Source organism: Tamandua tetradactyla, chromosome 7, assembly GCF_023851605.1.
Source record: "Tamandua tetradactyla isolate mTamTet1 chromosome 7, mTamTet1.pri, whole genome shotgun sequence".
NCBI lineage: Eukaryota > Metazoa > Chordata > Mammalia > Pilosa > Myrmecophagidae > Tamandua > Tamandua tetradactyla.
In genome coordinates, this window is record NC_135333.1 from 154,511,097 (window position 1) to 154,528,134 (window position 17,038).

Genomic DNA, 17,038 nt, shown 5'->3' on the forward strand with positions numbered 1-17,038 from the left:
TTGGTTTCTTTGGTAGGCCTATCATTTCCTTTTACTTAAAGACATTAAGAAGGGGTCCACAAACTTCTTCAAACAGCCAAAGGGGTCCATGGCACCAAAGGGGTTAAGAAACTCTGTGCTGGAGTCATTTTTCCAGATTATTATTATTTTTTTTTACCTAGAAGATGATCATATTTTATAAAAGGAGTATAAAATAGTGTGCATAATAATTTACCAGATTATCTCGCACTAGCAGAGTTGGGAGTTGAATGAGAGTGGGATTTTCAAACAGACAGGCCTTGGGCCAGTCATTGTTGAATGAATGAGGCATTTTAGTGAGGAACACGGGGGGACCCAGAATAAGGCAGATTGTGCACTAAGCTTATGGGATGGGGGGGTGATGGTTTGGACCACGTCATGGAAGGATTATGTTCTTTGAAATCTTGGTTCCACCACATTTTAGCTATGAAATTTTAGGCCAGCCATCTAATTCCTCTGAGGCTTAGTTTTCTCACTGATAATGGAAAAAGTTTATAGGCCTTTAAATTAACAAGATATTTTCATATTTTTTTCTCCTTTGAGTTTCACAATTTTCATTGCACTGATGAGAAAACACATGAAGTTCAAAACTTCTGTCTCTGGTTCATCTTTTAAGATTTCCTGAAAGTTATGAAAAAAACATTTATGTACTTGAAAAATACTTTTTTTTGCAGTCTATGAAAAAATCCTGCTTTGGAGTGTGGGGGTGATTGGTCCAGGAATCTATCCTGGGGTCTCCAGCATGGAAAGTGAACATTCTACCACTGAACCACCCGTGCAACCCCCCAAAATCCTTTTTTAAATAACTCTCTTCCTCCTATAACGTCAATGTTAGATTTTTTGCTTTCCTTTCATTTTATTACCTTTATGTTCAGTTTTATTCAATTTTTCAGATATTTTTTGAGAACTTCCTCTGTGCCAAGACCATAGAGAATTTAACATGATGGTTGGGGAGACAAAAGAGAAAACAATTACAGTATTATGGGGAAATGGTGCAAATAAAATGTTTTCAGAGACTGAGTAAGAAAGCAATTAATTCAACCATTTAGAGGTCTTAGAAGACAACAGAAAAGGGATGACATTTGAGCCAGAGTTTAAAAGAATAAGAATTTATAGGAATATAGCATTTTATCTTTTTTTTCCTCAAAGAGATCTTAAATAAGTTTTAAAGACTATGCCCATGCTAATTAAAATATCTGCAATTCAGATTTAATTTATTTTTTAATTTTTTTCTCTTCTAGATTTAATTTATTTTTATCATACAAAAAAGATTTCTGTAATTTTAGATATTTGCTTTCTTTTTTTAATTAATATTTTTCATTGACTGGACCAAAGATCTCCGGGTCAACAAAGAGATACTGAACTCATTTTATTCAATATTTTGTTGGAGGTTTCCACTAACAAATAAGTCAATGAATATTTTCTGTACACTTATATTATTATGTGCTAAGCTACTCATGGAGGTTAAGGGTAAATTCAAGCCACAGCCTTCGTCTTCAATGAATATTCAATCTAGTTGAATGGGTGGTACTTGCTAAACTTTCCTCATACAAAAATAACATGCGTATTTCAATAAGATCTCTGTAGAAAAGTATAATAGAAAAAAAGGAAAAATTTTAAGTGCAACTTCAAAATATACATATGCAGAAAGTTGATAGAAAAGTTGAATAGGAAGGTTTCACCCTCGTATACCCCTTGATCTCTGACCAAGAAAAAGACAGAAAGAAGATGCTGAGGTCACTACAGGAAAAATACTCCCTACTTCATGAAAGCAAGAAGAAAAGGAAGCAACAGCTGGGTGTTGGTTTTGTGCCTTTAATTTAACTCTTTGTCTGCCTCAGTGTGTCCAAAGCTTGCTCACTTTGTACAAAACTCTTGCCTAAATTGTATAAACCAAGCTTTAATGGAAGAATTGCTCTCTCTTATCTAGATTCCCCTATTTCCAGCTGTGAAACTGATTGATGTTTTTAAAGCCCTAAGTCACCTCCCCTTGTAGATATGTTTTCTGGCTCACAGAAAAAAAAGGGGGGCAGGAAGAAATTATTTAGGGAAACACATTAGGAAAAATTTTAATGACCTGGGAAGAGAGCTATGTAGCTAAATGTTACTGAAAGAGAAAACTCTGAAATTAGTATTAAGATTGAAAATAAATGGCAAGAAAAGACTCGCTGGTCTCACGTATTTATGAGACTTCGATTAACATTTGTAGCTGTGTGGACATTTCTTAAATGTAAAAGTCTTCATATAATATATTTCTATTGGCTTTGGCTAAGATCACTAATTTACTGGCAAAACATAATCAAGATTCTGATCCCAGATGTGTCACCGAAGATCAGTGCCACCTCACTTCTCCGTTCTCAGGTTCAGTCCAATTCAGCAAATATTTATTGAGTGCTTATGGCTTGACTTCTCTAAGTCAGAAAAGGATAATGAGATGTTAGTAAAGGGTGACATGTTTTGGATAAGACAACCACAAATACAGAAAGCCATTACCAACGTTAGCATCTTAAACCAGAAATTCAATTTGGTGGCATTAATAGCAGCAGTAGCGTATATGGTTTCAAGGTACAATAATTTCCACACTTCCTTCTGATTTTTATCCGTAGAAATCTCTGCATGCAGATAAAGCAAAAACACATCCATCTTTCAACTGTAGTTCTCAAGGCTTGACTTATAAGTTAAAGAAAACCATCGCCCTGTTGTAGCATCACTAATGCACATCCCTAATAGCTCAGCTGACGACAGCATTAGCCATTATATAAACTAATTGGGTTAATTCTACTCTGGAATTTAGGCAAATAATGTAACTGAGATAAACAGAGGGTCACTTATGCGTCTACTTGTACACATTTATCTACACGTCTTATTTATACTACTAAATGCTTAAAACAACACAAGGCTATAAATTTGCCTTTTCTTTCTGATTCTCTTGGCAGGGTTTCTTACATGCTTAACTTTTAAAGAGTGGAGTTCGGTCTCCTCTCAAATAAATAAGGGAGCAGTGGAAGGAAAAAACTGCAGCTACAAAGTAGTTCTAGCCCATTAAACGCAGATGCTTCACAGGGAGTTTAGTCATCAGGGGCGAACACCCATCACACTGAAATATAGAGCTGTTTTCTATCACTTGTTACCATTTGAATGTCTGTCTCAGGAAAGTGAATTCCATCTATCTTCCTGGCCATCAGTTGCCCTTTGAGTACTCCTCTCTCTGATGTAGCTAGATTTCTCTTCAGAACTTACTGAGATAAATGATCTCTTGCCACACGTAGAAGTGAAAGAAAACATTTCTTTCTTTGCCAGAACAGATGAGATTCGTCATTACGAGAATGGATTTGACCTTGTAAAGTGGACCAAAGCAATTATCAAACAAACCCCTTTGGGGCAGAGTCCGTTTATCCTAGTTTATCCTGGTCCTCTAACAGAAGCCTTTTTTTTTTTTTTTAAGATGTGATCACAGCTATGTTGCATAGTTCACGAATCTGATCACCTGAAAAGAATTCAAAACGTGGGATAAAAAAAAGAAAATTAAAATCTCAACGCAACCATTTCCATGTAAAGAGAATTTTCAGGGCATTTAAAAAAATCATTTGTGGTTATCCTCAGCTGTCATTTCAAATATCAAATTAGTCAAGAAATCAGTAAAGGAGATGGCATCATACTAAAAAAAAACAACTACATATCAATATTAGAACCTGTTAATACAAAAGAATAAAAAATAAATTCAAGGGCGATTTATAATTCTTAAGAAAAAAGACTGGTTACACTTTCTTTCCCCTCACTTCACCATATGAGCCCCTTTAATTTGTTTATCTCCTAATTTATAATCTCTCTTTTCAAATGTTGCTCATTCCTACTTCTTATCTTTACTGTGTACTCTTTTTTTTTTTTTTTAAATCTATTCTCCCCTTTCTTGGAGTTTATTCCTACCTAACACCCCCCCACCATTTTTTTCTGTGTCTATAGTCTTATGTGGTGCTCAGGGTAAAAGCAGCTACTAATACCTGGGATAATGCAGTAACAGTAACTGACTCCCTTACTTTCCCTAGTGTACTTGTTCAGCCAGTGCTATAAAAGGGAGTACGTACATGAGGCTGCTCATCTACCATGAATCTACAGTACTTAGTTCTTGCTAATTCACTTGTCTTTCAAACTGAGTTTATAAATCATACAAGTATTTAGACACAGATTAGAAATGATTATTTTAACCTCCAAACAATCTAGTTAGTACAAGGCATTTGTAGAAAGGCATTCCTTCTTTTAGAATCTTGTTTTTGGTAAAATTTGTATTTTCAGAAACGGATTATAAGTAAGGGGGAAGCATATCAGACTAGCAAGAGATCTGAGATTTCAACTTATTTTTTAAAATTCAGTAACTAAAAATTTTTTTATTAATGAGGGAAATATTAAATCCACTTATTTTTTAACCAGTAGATGGCACTGCACAGGTGTAAGAGATGGTTACACTAATGTGATTTAGGACAAAAGAATATCATCAACTATGCTGGCTGGTTTGAAATTCTTTTCTCTAGGATTCTTTCTTATAGTTAAAGCATTGTATCCATGACTAACTGTTGTATCTGAAGGAAGAACTTAATTCATTAACACCAATTTTATTTAACAAGTATTTAAACTGACAGACACTCAGATGCTTTAAAAATATTAATTCTTTTAACGTGATTCACACAAACATCAAGAAGGGTGGAACTCCTATTCCTTTGTTCGGATAAGAAAAAGGAGGCACAGAGAGGTTAAGAAATTTGCCTAATATCACACAGCTGGTAAATAGGTAACTAGTCGGATTGGGATTTGACCCAGCCATTTGATCAAGAGTCTGTGCGCTCTATGCTTTGCTTCCTCTCAGTTCTCTAACAGTAATCACCCATGCATCTGTTTGAAAATCTTTAAGGAACTGACTTGAAGGTCTAAGGAATTGAAAATTGGTATCATCTAATCAGGCAACCAAAAACGTTTCAGGAGCGTTGGCGGTAATGTTGAAGAAAGCAAATAATTCAAGAAGGCATGTATGGGTTTGTAAACAGGGAGGCCATATGACAAGTAACCAGTAAATAGGAAATGCTAAAAAGGAAGAGGAGAGTGCCATATATACAATTCACCAATTCAGACCTTTCCTTAGAGTCAGGATGCTGGATATCTTTAAGATAAATGTACTGTTAGTATTATTCAGCTATATTTTATAGTCTGGCTGATTTAGAAAATACTTCCTTACAAACTTCAATAAGCAGATAACTTTTTCAATGTTTTGCTGCATCAAGTCCAGTAACTCTTGTCTTACCTCTTACTCAGACATTTACTTCCCCGGTGACACCTCAGAGCTTTTGCTTACTTTACACAAAATTGTGCCATCTTGAAAATCTGAAATTCCCACTTCCCAGTCACTGCACCCTACACCACTCAAAATTTTTAACTTAGATTTTTTTCAACATGTCTATTATCTGACCCCATCAAAACTCTGGTCCCTTGACCTCTGCATGCTTTATCTGATATCCCTCCCAAATTCACTTTGTATCCTATCCAGCCTAAACACTACTGCCCATCTTTTCAGCAACTCTTGGCTCAAATTGAGTTTATGGGCTCAAATTCCTGCTGTTTTGTTTTAACACCTCTGCCTTCACGTGAGCTAATGAATTTCATAGAAAGAGAGAATGAAATTGTGCAGGCTAGTGCTGCTAACAGTAAGTGCATTAACTTCACCACAGGTGGGGGTCTCGGTCCCAAGGGGGTCCTCCACGTGGCTCCTTGTAGTAATCCCTCCTCCTGCTCGTCTCCATGAAAACTATGAAGCACATTCACTCTCCCACTCTCCTACCTCACCATCACCTCCAACTGCAGACCAGAAGGAAAGAGAGCAAGTACAAAAGAAAAAGAAGAGAAGTAAATGAAGATAGGAAGGAAGGGAGGTTTGGAGAGAGGGAGGGAGGAAGAAAGAAAGAGAGAGACAGACGAGAGAGAGAGAGAGAAAAGGAAGAAAGAAAGAAAAGAAAGCCATTATACAGGAACTCTTCAATTCCCAGCCAGCACATCTACAAACTTGTCTATACCTATACTTGCCTTCTTCAAGTTTGTCTTAATGCAAGAAGTATTCTCTTTCTAATTCTAACCTGTGTTCTTGTATTATTTTCCTTCTCATCTCAAGAGTTTTCACCTCCCACTCACTGTTCAAACCTCTACAATTGGGCTTCGAACCCTACTATTCCATGGAAATTGCTTTTATTTAAGACTGTCAATCTAAATCCAATGATCATGTTTCAGCTCTTCCTTTAGAATTTATTTTTATTTATTTTTTAAACTTTCCGTTTCAAAATTATTTCACATTTACAGAACTGTTGTGAAAGGAATACAAAACCCATACAGAGAACTCCTATGTACTCCAGATACTCCAGATCTACCAATTTTACATTTTGCCACATTTGCTGTATCATTACATTTACCAGTCTATCAATCCATCTGTGCATGTATCTTTCTACCCATCTATCAATCAATCAATTTCTAAACATTTGAGAATAGGTTATACACATCATTCTTCCTGAACACATAACACGCTCATGTACTTTTTCTAAGAACGACATTCACTCTTCAGTTCTTTTGATCGATTCTTAGAATCATTGGAATCTTCTGATACTGATACTTTCTCTTGCTCAAGGAAGGTTTCCATGTTTTCTCCCCTGAGACCATACTGTCCTAGAAACCTCTTCCTTCCACATCCTCTCTACAGCCCACTGTCCACTTATCCTTAAATGTTGGCGATTTTCAGGGTTCTCTGCTCTGTCTTCTCTTCTCCCTCTCAATATTTTTGCTGTAAAGCCCACAACCTTGATTCTGGTGCAGATCTTCTTTCTAAGGAGCAGAACTAAATATCTGATGGTCCACTCGTGTGTTCACAGGCACACCAGACACAGGGACGCTTTAAAATGAGCATAAAATCCTCACTTATGCTTTCTTTTTATTCTTCCGTTGTTCTAGGTTCCCAAGCAGAAACATTGATGCCATTCTTTTCTCCTCTCTCTTCCCCCTCAAAGCCAACAGCCACCAAGGTCTGTGCTAAGCTCATTCAATGTCCTATATAATCGAATACTACAACAACTCTTGGCTGTTAGCAGGTCCATCTTTTTAATGAGGGAACTGAGTTCAGAAAGAGGTAATCTACTTATCTCATCAGACTGAGAAATTTTTATTCTTAAACCCTATTACATTATCATACTCTGCTCATAAGTGACAAAGCATTTGGACTTCAGGCTCTGAACTCTCAACCATCATAGCAATTTCTAAATATTTTCTTAAGGCATTAGTATTTCCTCGTTCTCATTGCCACCACTTATTCAAGCCGCCATCCTCTCTCAGTGAGTTGACTAACAACACTCTCTTAATGGGCTTCTTGCTTCCAGTCTGGCCCTATTCCAAATTGCTCTTTCTAAAAGACAGATCTGATACCACTAAACGTAAAATGTAAAAAGTTGTATATTTACAACTTTCCCATCATCCAAATCTGTACTCCATCCTATCAAGCTTTTTGCTCAAGCTTAACTGTGCGTCTTTGCTCATTGTGGGCTCATTTGCCTCTATCAGCCTTTCCTCTCTCTTCATCTAGGTATTAATTTCCTTTCAGATTTCCACTTAAATATCATGTTCTAGTAGAGCTGCCAGATAGAGCAAATGAAAACACAGAACACCCAGTTGCAGGTATTGAATGGGACATAATCTATGTTTAGGAATTATTTGTTTTTACCTGAAATCCAAATGTAACTGGCATCCTGTATTTTATCTGCCAACCCTAAGACCTAGGGATGTTTCCCTGAAATTCTATCCCCTATGTTTAGGCCAGGTGCCTCTCCAGTTTGCTCCCACAGCCTCCCATGTTTACCCCATCAATTACTTCTTATCTGTTGTTCATGTAATATGCCTGCCTCTGCCACCACCCTCAAGAGGAGAGATTGCATCTTTTCTGGCAATATGTTTCCAGCATCTAGAAAACCAATTCTTGGTGTCAATGAATATTTATTAAATATTTTTAATGAATGGACTAAACAACTTTAATTAATTCTAACCATTCACCATTTTAGGTTGACGTGTTTATCAGCACTTGTTTTTTTGTATTTAACTTTGAAATTCTTGGTTTAAAATTTAGTGAAACTGTAGAAATTGTCTTGAAGTAATGCCTGTCGAGCCTTAACTCCCCTAAGCACAGAAACAAAGGTTGGCAAAATTCAATTGTAGGTTATTGTTTGTTGTTTATCTAGATTTATAGCAAGAAATTGGGCTTCCTCTCTTTCCTAGAGGCTAGAAGTGATAGCTCTAATGCTAAATATTACTTCTTCACCCAATCTCGTGGTGTTTCCATATTAGCCATTTAGAGTAATATTTTTTCACCCGGTATGTTTCAGGGGACACAAATTCCTCAGGTTGACAATAGGTGTTTTTCAAAGGAAAACAAATTATAAGCCTGTTTATAAGCTAGGTAAATCAACTTGAAACAGATCTCTGTCCTTGAGCAATTTTCAGAACTTTAAAACATGTTGATACACATGGATAAATCTCTAAGAAGTGCTGCATAATATAAGGAATTTTTCTAACCTAATAACCACAAAATATTCTTCCCAGATAACACCTACTTTGGGAAATAATTATATAAATTTTGATGTCCTCCTCAGGGTAAATGAGTGTATTACCCAGATTTTTATTGTTGAAAACAGGTTCTGTGGAATGCCTGACTCAGAGAGATGGGATTACATAATTTGTTTACTAAACCTAGCTTTGCTGGGTCATGCTCATCTGTTTTAAACTAGGGTAAATATCATTGGGATTTAGTACATATAAAATAGAGTTTGTATGTGACACAGAAATTGGTAACTCCATAAGGATCTACGTAAAATCCTAGAGCAGTTATATGTAATTTGAATTGCTGAATTTTTAGTATCATTGGATTTTAAAACAAGAACTTCAAAGGTAAATACAATTTTCAGTAATGAAAAGCACATGTGCAATGGCAGGACACCTCCGCCCCGCTTCGTCCCCTCAAAGGCAATAGTCAGTATGTGTGATCAGAGTAGATATTCACCTGTGGGCTACAATTTAAGGTCCCTGAGCCACCTATCTGCCTTTCACATCATCCTTACAATTCCACATTAGCCTCCACTATTTGAGCAAGTATGAAGTATCACCAAAAGGGTAATACATAACAATTTGCCTCTGAAAGGTTGCACATTAAGTTGTTTTACCTATTAACTTAGAAGTGAATATGGATTTATTATTATTGCTTGATTCATAGCACTGCTATTCAGTAAAAACAATACGACACAACAATAGCTAACATTTTGAGCCTTTCATGTGCGACTCATTATGTAAGTGTTTAATTCTTTCAATAACCACTTGAAGTCATACTCATCATTGAATCCATTTTACAGATGAAGCAATTAAGGCTCAGAAAGTTTAAGTGACTCACCCAAGAGGCACAGAACACAGCTGAATGGGCTTTAAAATGATCTCTATCTGGCCTGTGAATCTGCATTCTCAGGTACCATGGTATTATAGTGCCCCAGTCTGAAAAGATCTTAGAACAACTCTGAAAGAAAGTATTGCATTAATTTTTCAATTTGGAAGAAACTGAAGCTCAGAGAATTTAGCTACTGTGCCCAGAGTCTTGATGGAATAGGCACTTAGATTGTACTGTGGGAAAATTAAGGTATAAATTATGGGAAATCACCTAAGTGAAGAGTAGCACCAAATGTGAGGTTCAGAAGGGCAGTAAGACATAGAGTTTTTGGAGGGAAGGTGGGGGTGGGCCGGGGTGGGGGGGAGAACTGAAAATAGCATAGAATGAAACCCGAAGACCAAATTAGCTTTCCTAACAATTCGGTTTCAGGCTTTGAGGATAAACTCTGACTGTTTAATCTTAGACAGATTTTTCCATTTAATTTACAGACTTGCATAAATAATGAAATGGGTTTAAATATAATATGATGTTTTTCACTGCTGAAAGCGTTAGGAAATAGACCACTTGAGGTCAGAGTAACACCAAGAAGAATTTCCCAGCACTAAAACGAACCACATTGCAAACTCTTCCTAAGTGCTTAGCAACGTTCTGAAACGACCCCATTTATGTGAGACTTGAGAAAGGAAAGGGGCCTCTTGTGAACTTTTCAACCATAGAGAGGAGTGTGCTTTAAGAAAATATATTCAGAGTGGTATAACAAGTGCTGGATAGAAGTTGGCGAGTCTCCTTACTTAAAAATAGTGCCAATAAAAGATATTCTTCCTACTGAAAATGAAAATAATTCAATTCCTAGAAATTCAGTTTCTGAAAGCCGTGATAATTAAATATCATGTGTTTAATGTTCTTTAATTTCACGAATCATGGTCTAATTTCCTCTGTCATTCATTTCATATAAGCATCTTCTCATAAAAAGAAACTCTTGATTCTTTATGCAATGTCTTATTGGATGGATACTATATATTGATATGAATAAAAGTGGACATTTATTGATATCAGACATTCTGTTAAGGGGATCTTGAATATAGAGACTAAGAATTTGTCACAGTTGTTATTTGAGCTTTTTCAAGCAAATTTCCCAAGAGCAAATGTTGGTTCCAGCTCTTACAGCCCAAATGGCTGTGAGATTTGGGCCAATGGTTAATAACAAATGATTATCCTGCTAAACACTTTACAAACATTCTCTCACTTAACGTTTAAAGTAACTGGGACACAGCTACTAATATCCTCTATTTACAGATGAGGACATTGAGGCTGAGAGACATGAAGCAATTTATCCAAAATCACAAAAGTAGTCAGAGGTAGAGAAGCAGGACTCAAACTTCCACAACTCTACTGTGCAACCAACACACGCAACCATTACAGCATATCTGGTCTAGAAGCAGCATCTGTGGGGTCCCAGCTCTGGTTCTACCACAGTCTTCATTTCTCTGTATCGTGAATTCCCTATCTGCAAAACAAGGAAGCCAATCTGGCTGATCTGTAAGATCCAACGAGGGGCTGAAGTTACCTGAATCTCTCAAATTGTTATAGCAAAACCTTAGAGAAACGACTACTTGTGCTGTGTCCAGAATGGATTGTATTGTAAATGGAAAAATGAGAGAGAATGAATGGTGATTTATGAAAAGGGAAGTTAAAATCATACATATTAATGACTTATGAAGTACAGTGAATTCATTTACTGTTCACTGTACCTATGAAAAAAATTGCTTTTGCAGATGTCTTTTGGCAATTGCATACCGAGGCTGTGGGACTTAAAGCTGGAAAACATTCTTTTTTGTTTGTTTGTTTGTTTCTCGTATTTGAATCCAGGCAGCTAAATGTGGAATGTCCTTTTTCTTAGTTATATTCATAGTTAATTCATAATTAATGGTAAATTAGAAAAATTTTGCCAGGGAGCCTTCAATGCCCAATTCCTAAAATGTGCTTGTCTGACTTTCTGGGTGTGACCAAAGGGCTTTAGTCTTTGTCTGGATTTTCAAGTGAACTTTTCCTCTTTGTAACTCCATCTTCCATTTTTATTAACCAGTCAAGCATGTTTTACTTTACACTGTGATAAGGGGATCAGAAACAGCTTCCCCACATCTAAGGCGATCTTAATCAATTGCAAGGAATACATGATTGGCATAGTGTGGAAGCTTCCTGCCTAGAAGAGGAAGAGATCTCCTCTGGATTATTATGTTTGATTCCATTGATAGAGGGAGAAAATTGGGTAACCTTGAAAACAAGGCACTTTGTGAACCACGCTCAAGAGGACACGAGGTAAACTGTCAATCCCCTCTCGACCCTGACCTAACCTTCCATGTTTAACATATGTTTTGAACTGCCAGCCATGTTGATTTCCATGGCTGTTTGGGTACACTTTTCAGAGAAACCTGCTGTCCACAAGTATTTAATCATTTTTTTGAACTTTTAATTGACATTGGAGATGGCCTTATGGTTCACAGAAGACTAGCTCATCAGCTTTGCTTACTAAAACTTACCCCTTTCTCAACAACTGAGCTATGAGGTCTTATTAGCCAGGATGCAGAATGGTTAGTGTAAGTTCACTGTGCAAGCGCAGTGGTGAAATGATGATTTTTACCATGAACTCTCCCAGACAGTCTCAATCCCTCTTCGTGACACAGTTATAAAGGAAAACCCACTGGGTTTGGGGGCATGTTCCACATTATTTTAATGTGAATCAAACTATTACGTCATGACGTTTGGTCTTTCAATATCACAAGGAATGAAGGGTGAGAGAATAGATGTACAGTTAATGTGATAGAAAACTGACATAGACAAAGAGAAAGTCAAGTATCAAGGTTGTTTTATGGCAAAGACTCTTTCACTGTGGAGTAATCTGAAAGAGTAAATATGCAATTCACAATGAGCACACGGAATATAATCCTCAAAAGAAGAAATAGCAAGTGTTAAACACATTGAATTTTCTCACCTTCTTTGGTGTCTGTTAAGTAACTTTAATTCTCTCTTCTTCTGTCTTTGCTACAAATATTCCCTTGCCTGAAAGACCTACACTATTTATATGTTTATTTTATTTTTTAGGAAATGGAAGGCCACATGAAAGGAAGGAAAATCAAATCTCACTTAAGTCCCAAGGCAGGACCTGGCCACCTTCCAAAAAGGCTTTCCCAAAATACTGGTCTCAAGTTTTGATTATCAAGAGGGAAGGGAGAGAGAGGATTTTGGAACACCGAAAACCTCTGGGTATTAGCTCTGACTCAGACACCTCATTACTGAACTTGAGAGAAAGTGAAGCTCTGAGGCCGGGGTGATTATGGACAGAGACTTCACGGAAGCAGGAGCGTAGAAAGAAAAAAAAATGAATGTGGAAAATAAGACCACGTTAATGGTGTTAGCTTCCAGTCTACACCACCCAAATCACCTCCTGCTCATTGCCATCTACTTACTGAGTTTCTAATGAGGTATTCAATATATTCATATTAATTAAACATAGTGAGATGCTTTATGAATTCAGTGCTATGAAAACGTGTATTTTGTTGCCCTTCTGTGAGTTGCTAATGTGCAGCAATATATTACAGAAAGACTGACACATGGGAAGAGTTCAGTAAATATTTGTTGAATTAGTTTAAATTAAACATCATGTAGTGACAATATAGCTAATTATTAAATGTGAAAATCTACTTTGTGTCAAGTATTAGCTAAGTGTCATGGAAAATACAGGAATGCATTCTAAGATGTAGAACCTGCCTTCAAGAGTTTATTGTTTAACTATAATCATAAAACAAGTTTAAAAACTAGCCTTCTTAAAAAAAAATAGAAAGCTAGCCTTCTCTAATGTCAATTGCATGACTTTAAGTTTAAGAAAGGAAAAAAATAATGCCATTTCCAAAGCATTTTACATTGGGCTTTTATTTAGGAAGGATGAAGTAGATAACCTTTAGCTTTGAAAACAAATAAACAAAAACACCTGTAGCTATAAAAAATTTAAAGTTTCATTATTAAGTAAATGTATAGATAGATATGTCAGTACCTGTTCTAGTTTGCTAGTTGCCGGAATGCAATATACCAGAAATGGAATGGCTTTTAAAAAGGGGAATTTAATAAGTTGCTAGTTCACAGTTCTTAGGCTGAGAAAATGTCCCAATTAAAACAAGTCTATAGAAATGTCCAATCTAAGGCATCCAGGGTAAGATACCTTGGTTCAAGAAGGCTGATGACGTTCAGGGTTTCTCTCTCAGCTGGAAAGGCATGTGGCGAAGTCTCTTTCCGCTTTCTCCCTCAGCTTCTCATTTCATGGAGCTCCACCTGGGCCATCTGCCTTCTTCATCTCCAATGTCCCTGGTGGCCATGCAAAACCCTTGAGAGGCTCCACCTACCAAGTTTAATACCTACACTGATTAAGTCACATTTCCATGGAGATAAGCTAATTAAAGTTTCCAACATATAGTACTGAATAGGGATTAGAAGAAACCGTTGCTCCCATAAGGTTGATTAGAATTAAAACATGGCTTTTCTAGGGTACACAACCCTTTTCAAACCAGTACCTTATAGAAGAATTTTCTTAAGTGAAGACGCTAATCCCTTGCTACTCTCTGCAAATACATGTCCACGTAAAATCTGTGTTCCCGTGTAGGTTAAGCATGTGTGAGAGAAAGAGGAAAAGAAAGGGAGAAAGTCTATAAGGCTTTTGAACACATCTTTCCTAGGTTAATGACTGACATTAATTGGAAGAAAAAGCTGTTCTTAAATATTCCATGGAAACCAAGAAAACAAGTGAATTTTCCCAACATTGGAAATAAAAATGTAATCTAGTCACCTTGTCTACCCAAATTACTACAACTCTGCTCAAGTTTTTTCTATCACAATTCACAGCCAATCTCCATACTGCAATAGAGTTTAAAACTCACACCTGATAAGTTACCTTTCTGCTTGAAACTCTTCAGTAACTTTAACTGCCTTAGGGTAAAATCAAAATTCTTCAATCTGGTCAACAAGGGTTGCTGTGATATGGCATCCATTGACATCTCCAGCTTTTCTCACTCAATGCTCCAGCCCAGTGACTGAACCTTGGTCAATTGCCACCTGCAATATATCTTCTTTTTGTTCTTTGGGCTCCCCTCACACACCTCTCCCATTGCCTTTCTTTGGAAAAAATGTTTTCTCGCTCTTCTCTTTGTCTAATGATTTTTTCACCCTTCAACTTCTAGCTTAAAAGTTACTGTTTCAGGAGACTTACTGCCCCTTCTATTGACTTAGTTGTTCCTGTTAGTGTCTCCACGACATCTTCCACTTCCCTGGTTAAAGCAACTATCATGCTTTATTATAACTATTTCTGTACATATCTGATTCCTCACTGTAATCCTCATGAGCATAGGAATAGTGTCCATTTTTTCGCAATTACTGGACATAGTAGAAATGCAATATTTGTAAAATTCACTCATTCATCCAATATTTACTGAATGATATCAGGTACTGTATTGGGTGCTTGGGATATAGCATGAACAAAAGAGACAAAAATTTCTGCCTCCATGGAGATTATATTCTGAAGGATTAAATGAAGGATGTCAGAAGAAAACAACAAAGCAAAAAGGGGGGATATGGAATGGTGGGAGACAGGGGGCTTATTCTTAAAACTAAGATGGTCTGGGAAGGCGTCAACTGAGAAAGCGACTTGAAGGAATGTGGGGGAGAGCCGACCAGGAAGAGCACTTCAAGGAGAGGTGCCAATCACTGCAATGCCCCGAGGTAGTGTGGTCCCTATTGTGAGAAGGTGAGAATGAGAAGACAGATAACAGTGACCATCAGATCATTAACATACTTGTGGGCCCTAAGAACGTTCACATTTAAAACACTTTTGACTTTGAGATAATGTTAGGATTGCTGAAGAGTTGCAAAGATAGTACATGGAATTCCAGTATAGCCTTTACCGCATTTCCTCTACGAGAAACGTCTTACAAAATGACAGTACAGTTATCAAAATGAAGAAATTAGCATTGATACAATACTACTAATTAAACTACAGTTTTCACCAATTTTTCCATAAATATCCTTTTTCTTCCCATTCCAGAATTCCCTCTGGGAACCACATTACAATTAGCCATCATGTTTCTGTCGTTTCCTCTCTTCTGTTACAGTCGTTCCTGTTTTTTATGACTTTGACCTTAAGAGTACTGAGCTGAACATGGTCAGTTTGGGCTCATTGGATGGTTTCTTGTCATTAGACTGGTGTTGTGGGTGTTGGAAAGGATTCCACAGAGATGAAGTGACCTTAGATTAACATTATATTGGAGACTTCATGATACCGGCGCTGCTCAGCACTGGTGAGATGAGATAGGATTACTGGGCAAAGGTAGTGTTGGGAACCACCTGTTTTCTCCACTACCAAGTTACAATTTTTTTTTTCCTGTTACAAACTCTATTTGGGAGAGAAATTAAGCACCACCTCCCAGGAGGTGTATCAAAGAATTTGTGGACATAAGTTAAAACCACCCAAGTAATTACTATTTGGCAGGATTTACTTTGAAACTATGCAAAAATTCTGTTTCTCCTTAAAGTTTCAGGTGAAATTTTTTAGGATTTTAGCTTTTAGTAATTTTAGTATTCATCAGTGAGTCTTGCCAGCAGTAATCATTACTGTGATGTTCTAATGATGATATTCTATTTACTTCATTTCTCCTATATTTATTGTTTGGGATTCTTCTATAAAAATTTGTCCTATCTCTCCCATTTATTTATTTATTCAATCATTTATTTATATCTGTTTGAATTTATACTTATTTTATTATTTGGGTTGTAATTCAATTGAGTCCTTTATTATAATTCATTATTATATATTATTATATTGTTCATACTGCTTCAACTTTTGCTATTGCAAGTTCTTTCAGGCTGGCTCCTCTGTTCTTTTGACATGCTCTGATATTTTATTTCTTTTAGCAATCCTTTACATTGAGGCACCATAAGATACTCCAGGCCCAAGCTTTAAAATTCACCATTTCTCTAAAGGCCAGGATTATTCTTGTTGCTCCTAGAGTGACCTCGCTTCTCAGACATCTCAGCTGATAGAGCTAGGAAATATGTGTACGTGCACTAACCTATAGATACACATATATTCATATTCATTTCTGAATCTCTATAACATGTGTTTGTACTGTTATCTCTGACTCTAATCCAGCCCCACAGGGTTTGATTTTAACTTTCCTACCTTGCTTATTTGTAACTTTTTTCTCTGACAGTGAGGAACCTAGCTTCTATTGTGTACAGTTTATTGGCTTATTTGTTCAGCCTAATATGTAGAAAAGTAGTTTCAGAATTGCTCATCTGTACCCCGGACTTTGACCTTTAGTCAAAGAAGCTAGTTTCAGTTTGCTAAAGGTGCTGGGATGGAATGTACTAGGAACAGATTGGCTTTTTCAGAGGGGATTTAGTAAGTCACAAGTTTACAGTTCAGAGACCATGAGAAAATCCAAGCTAAGGCATCCAAAAAAAAAAAACACCTTCACTCTAAGGAAAGGTCAATGGTGTCCAGGATTTCTCTGTCACATGGGAAGGCCC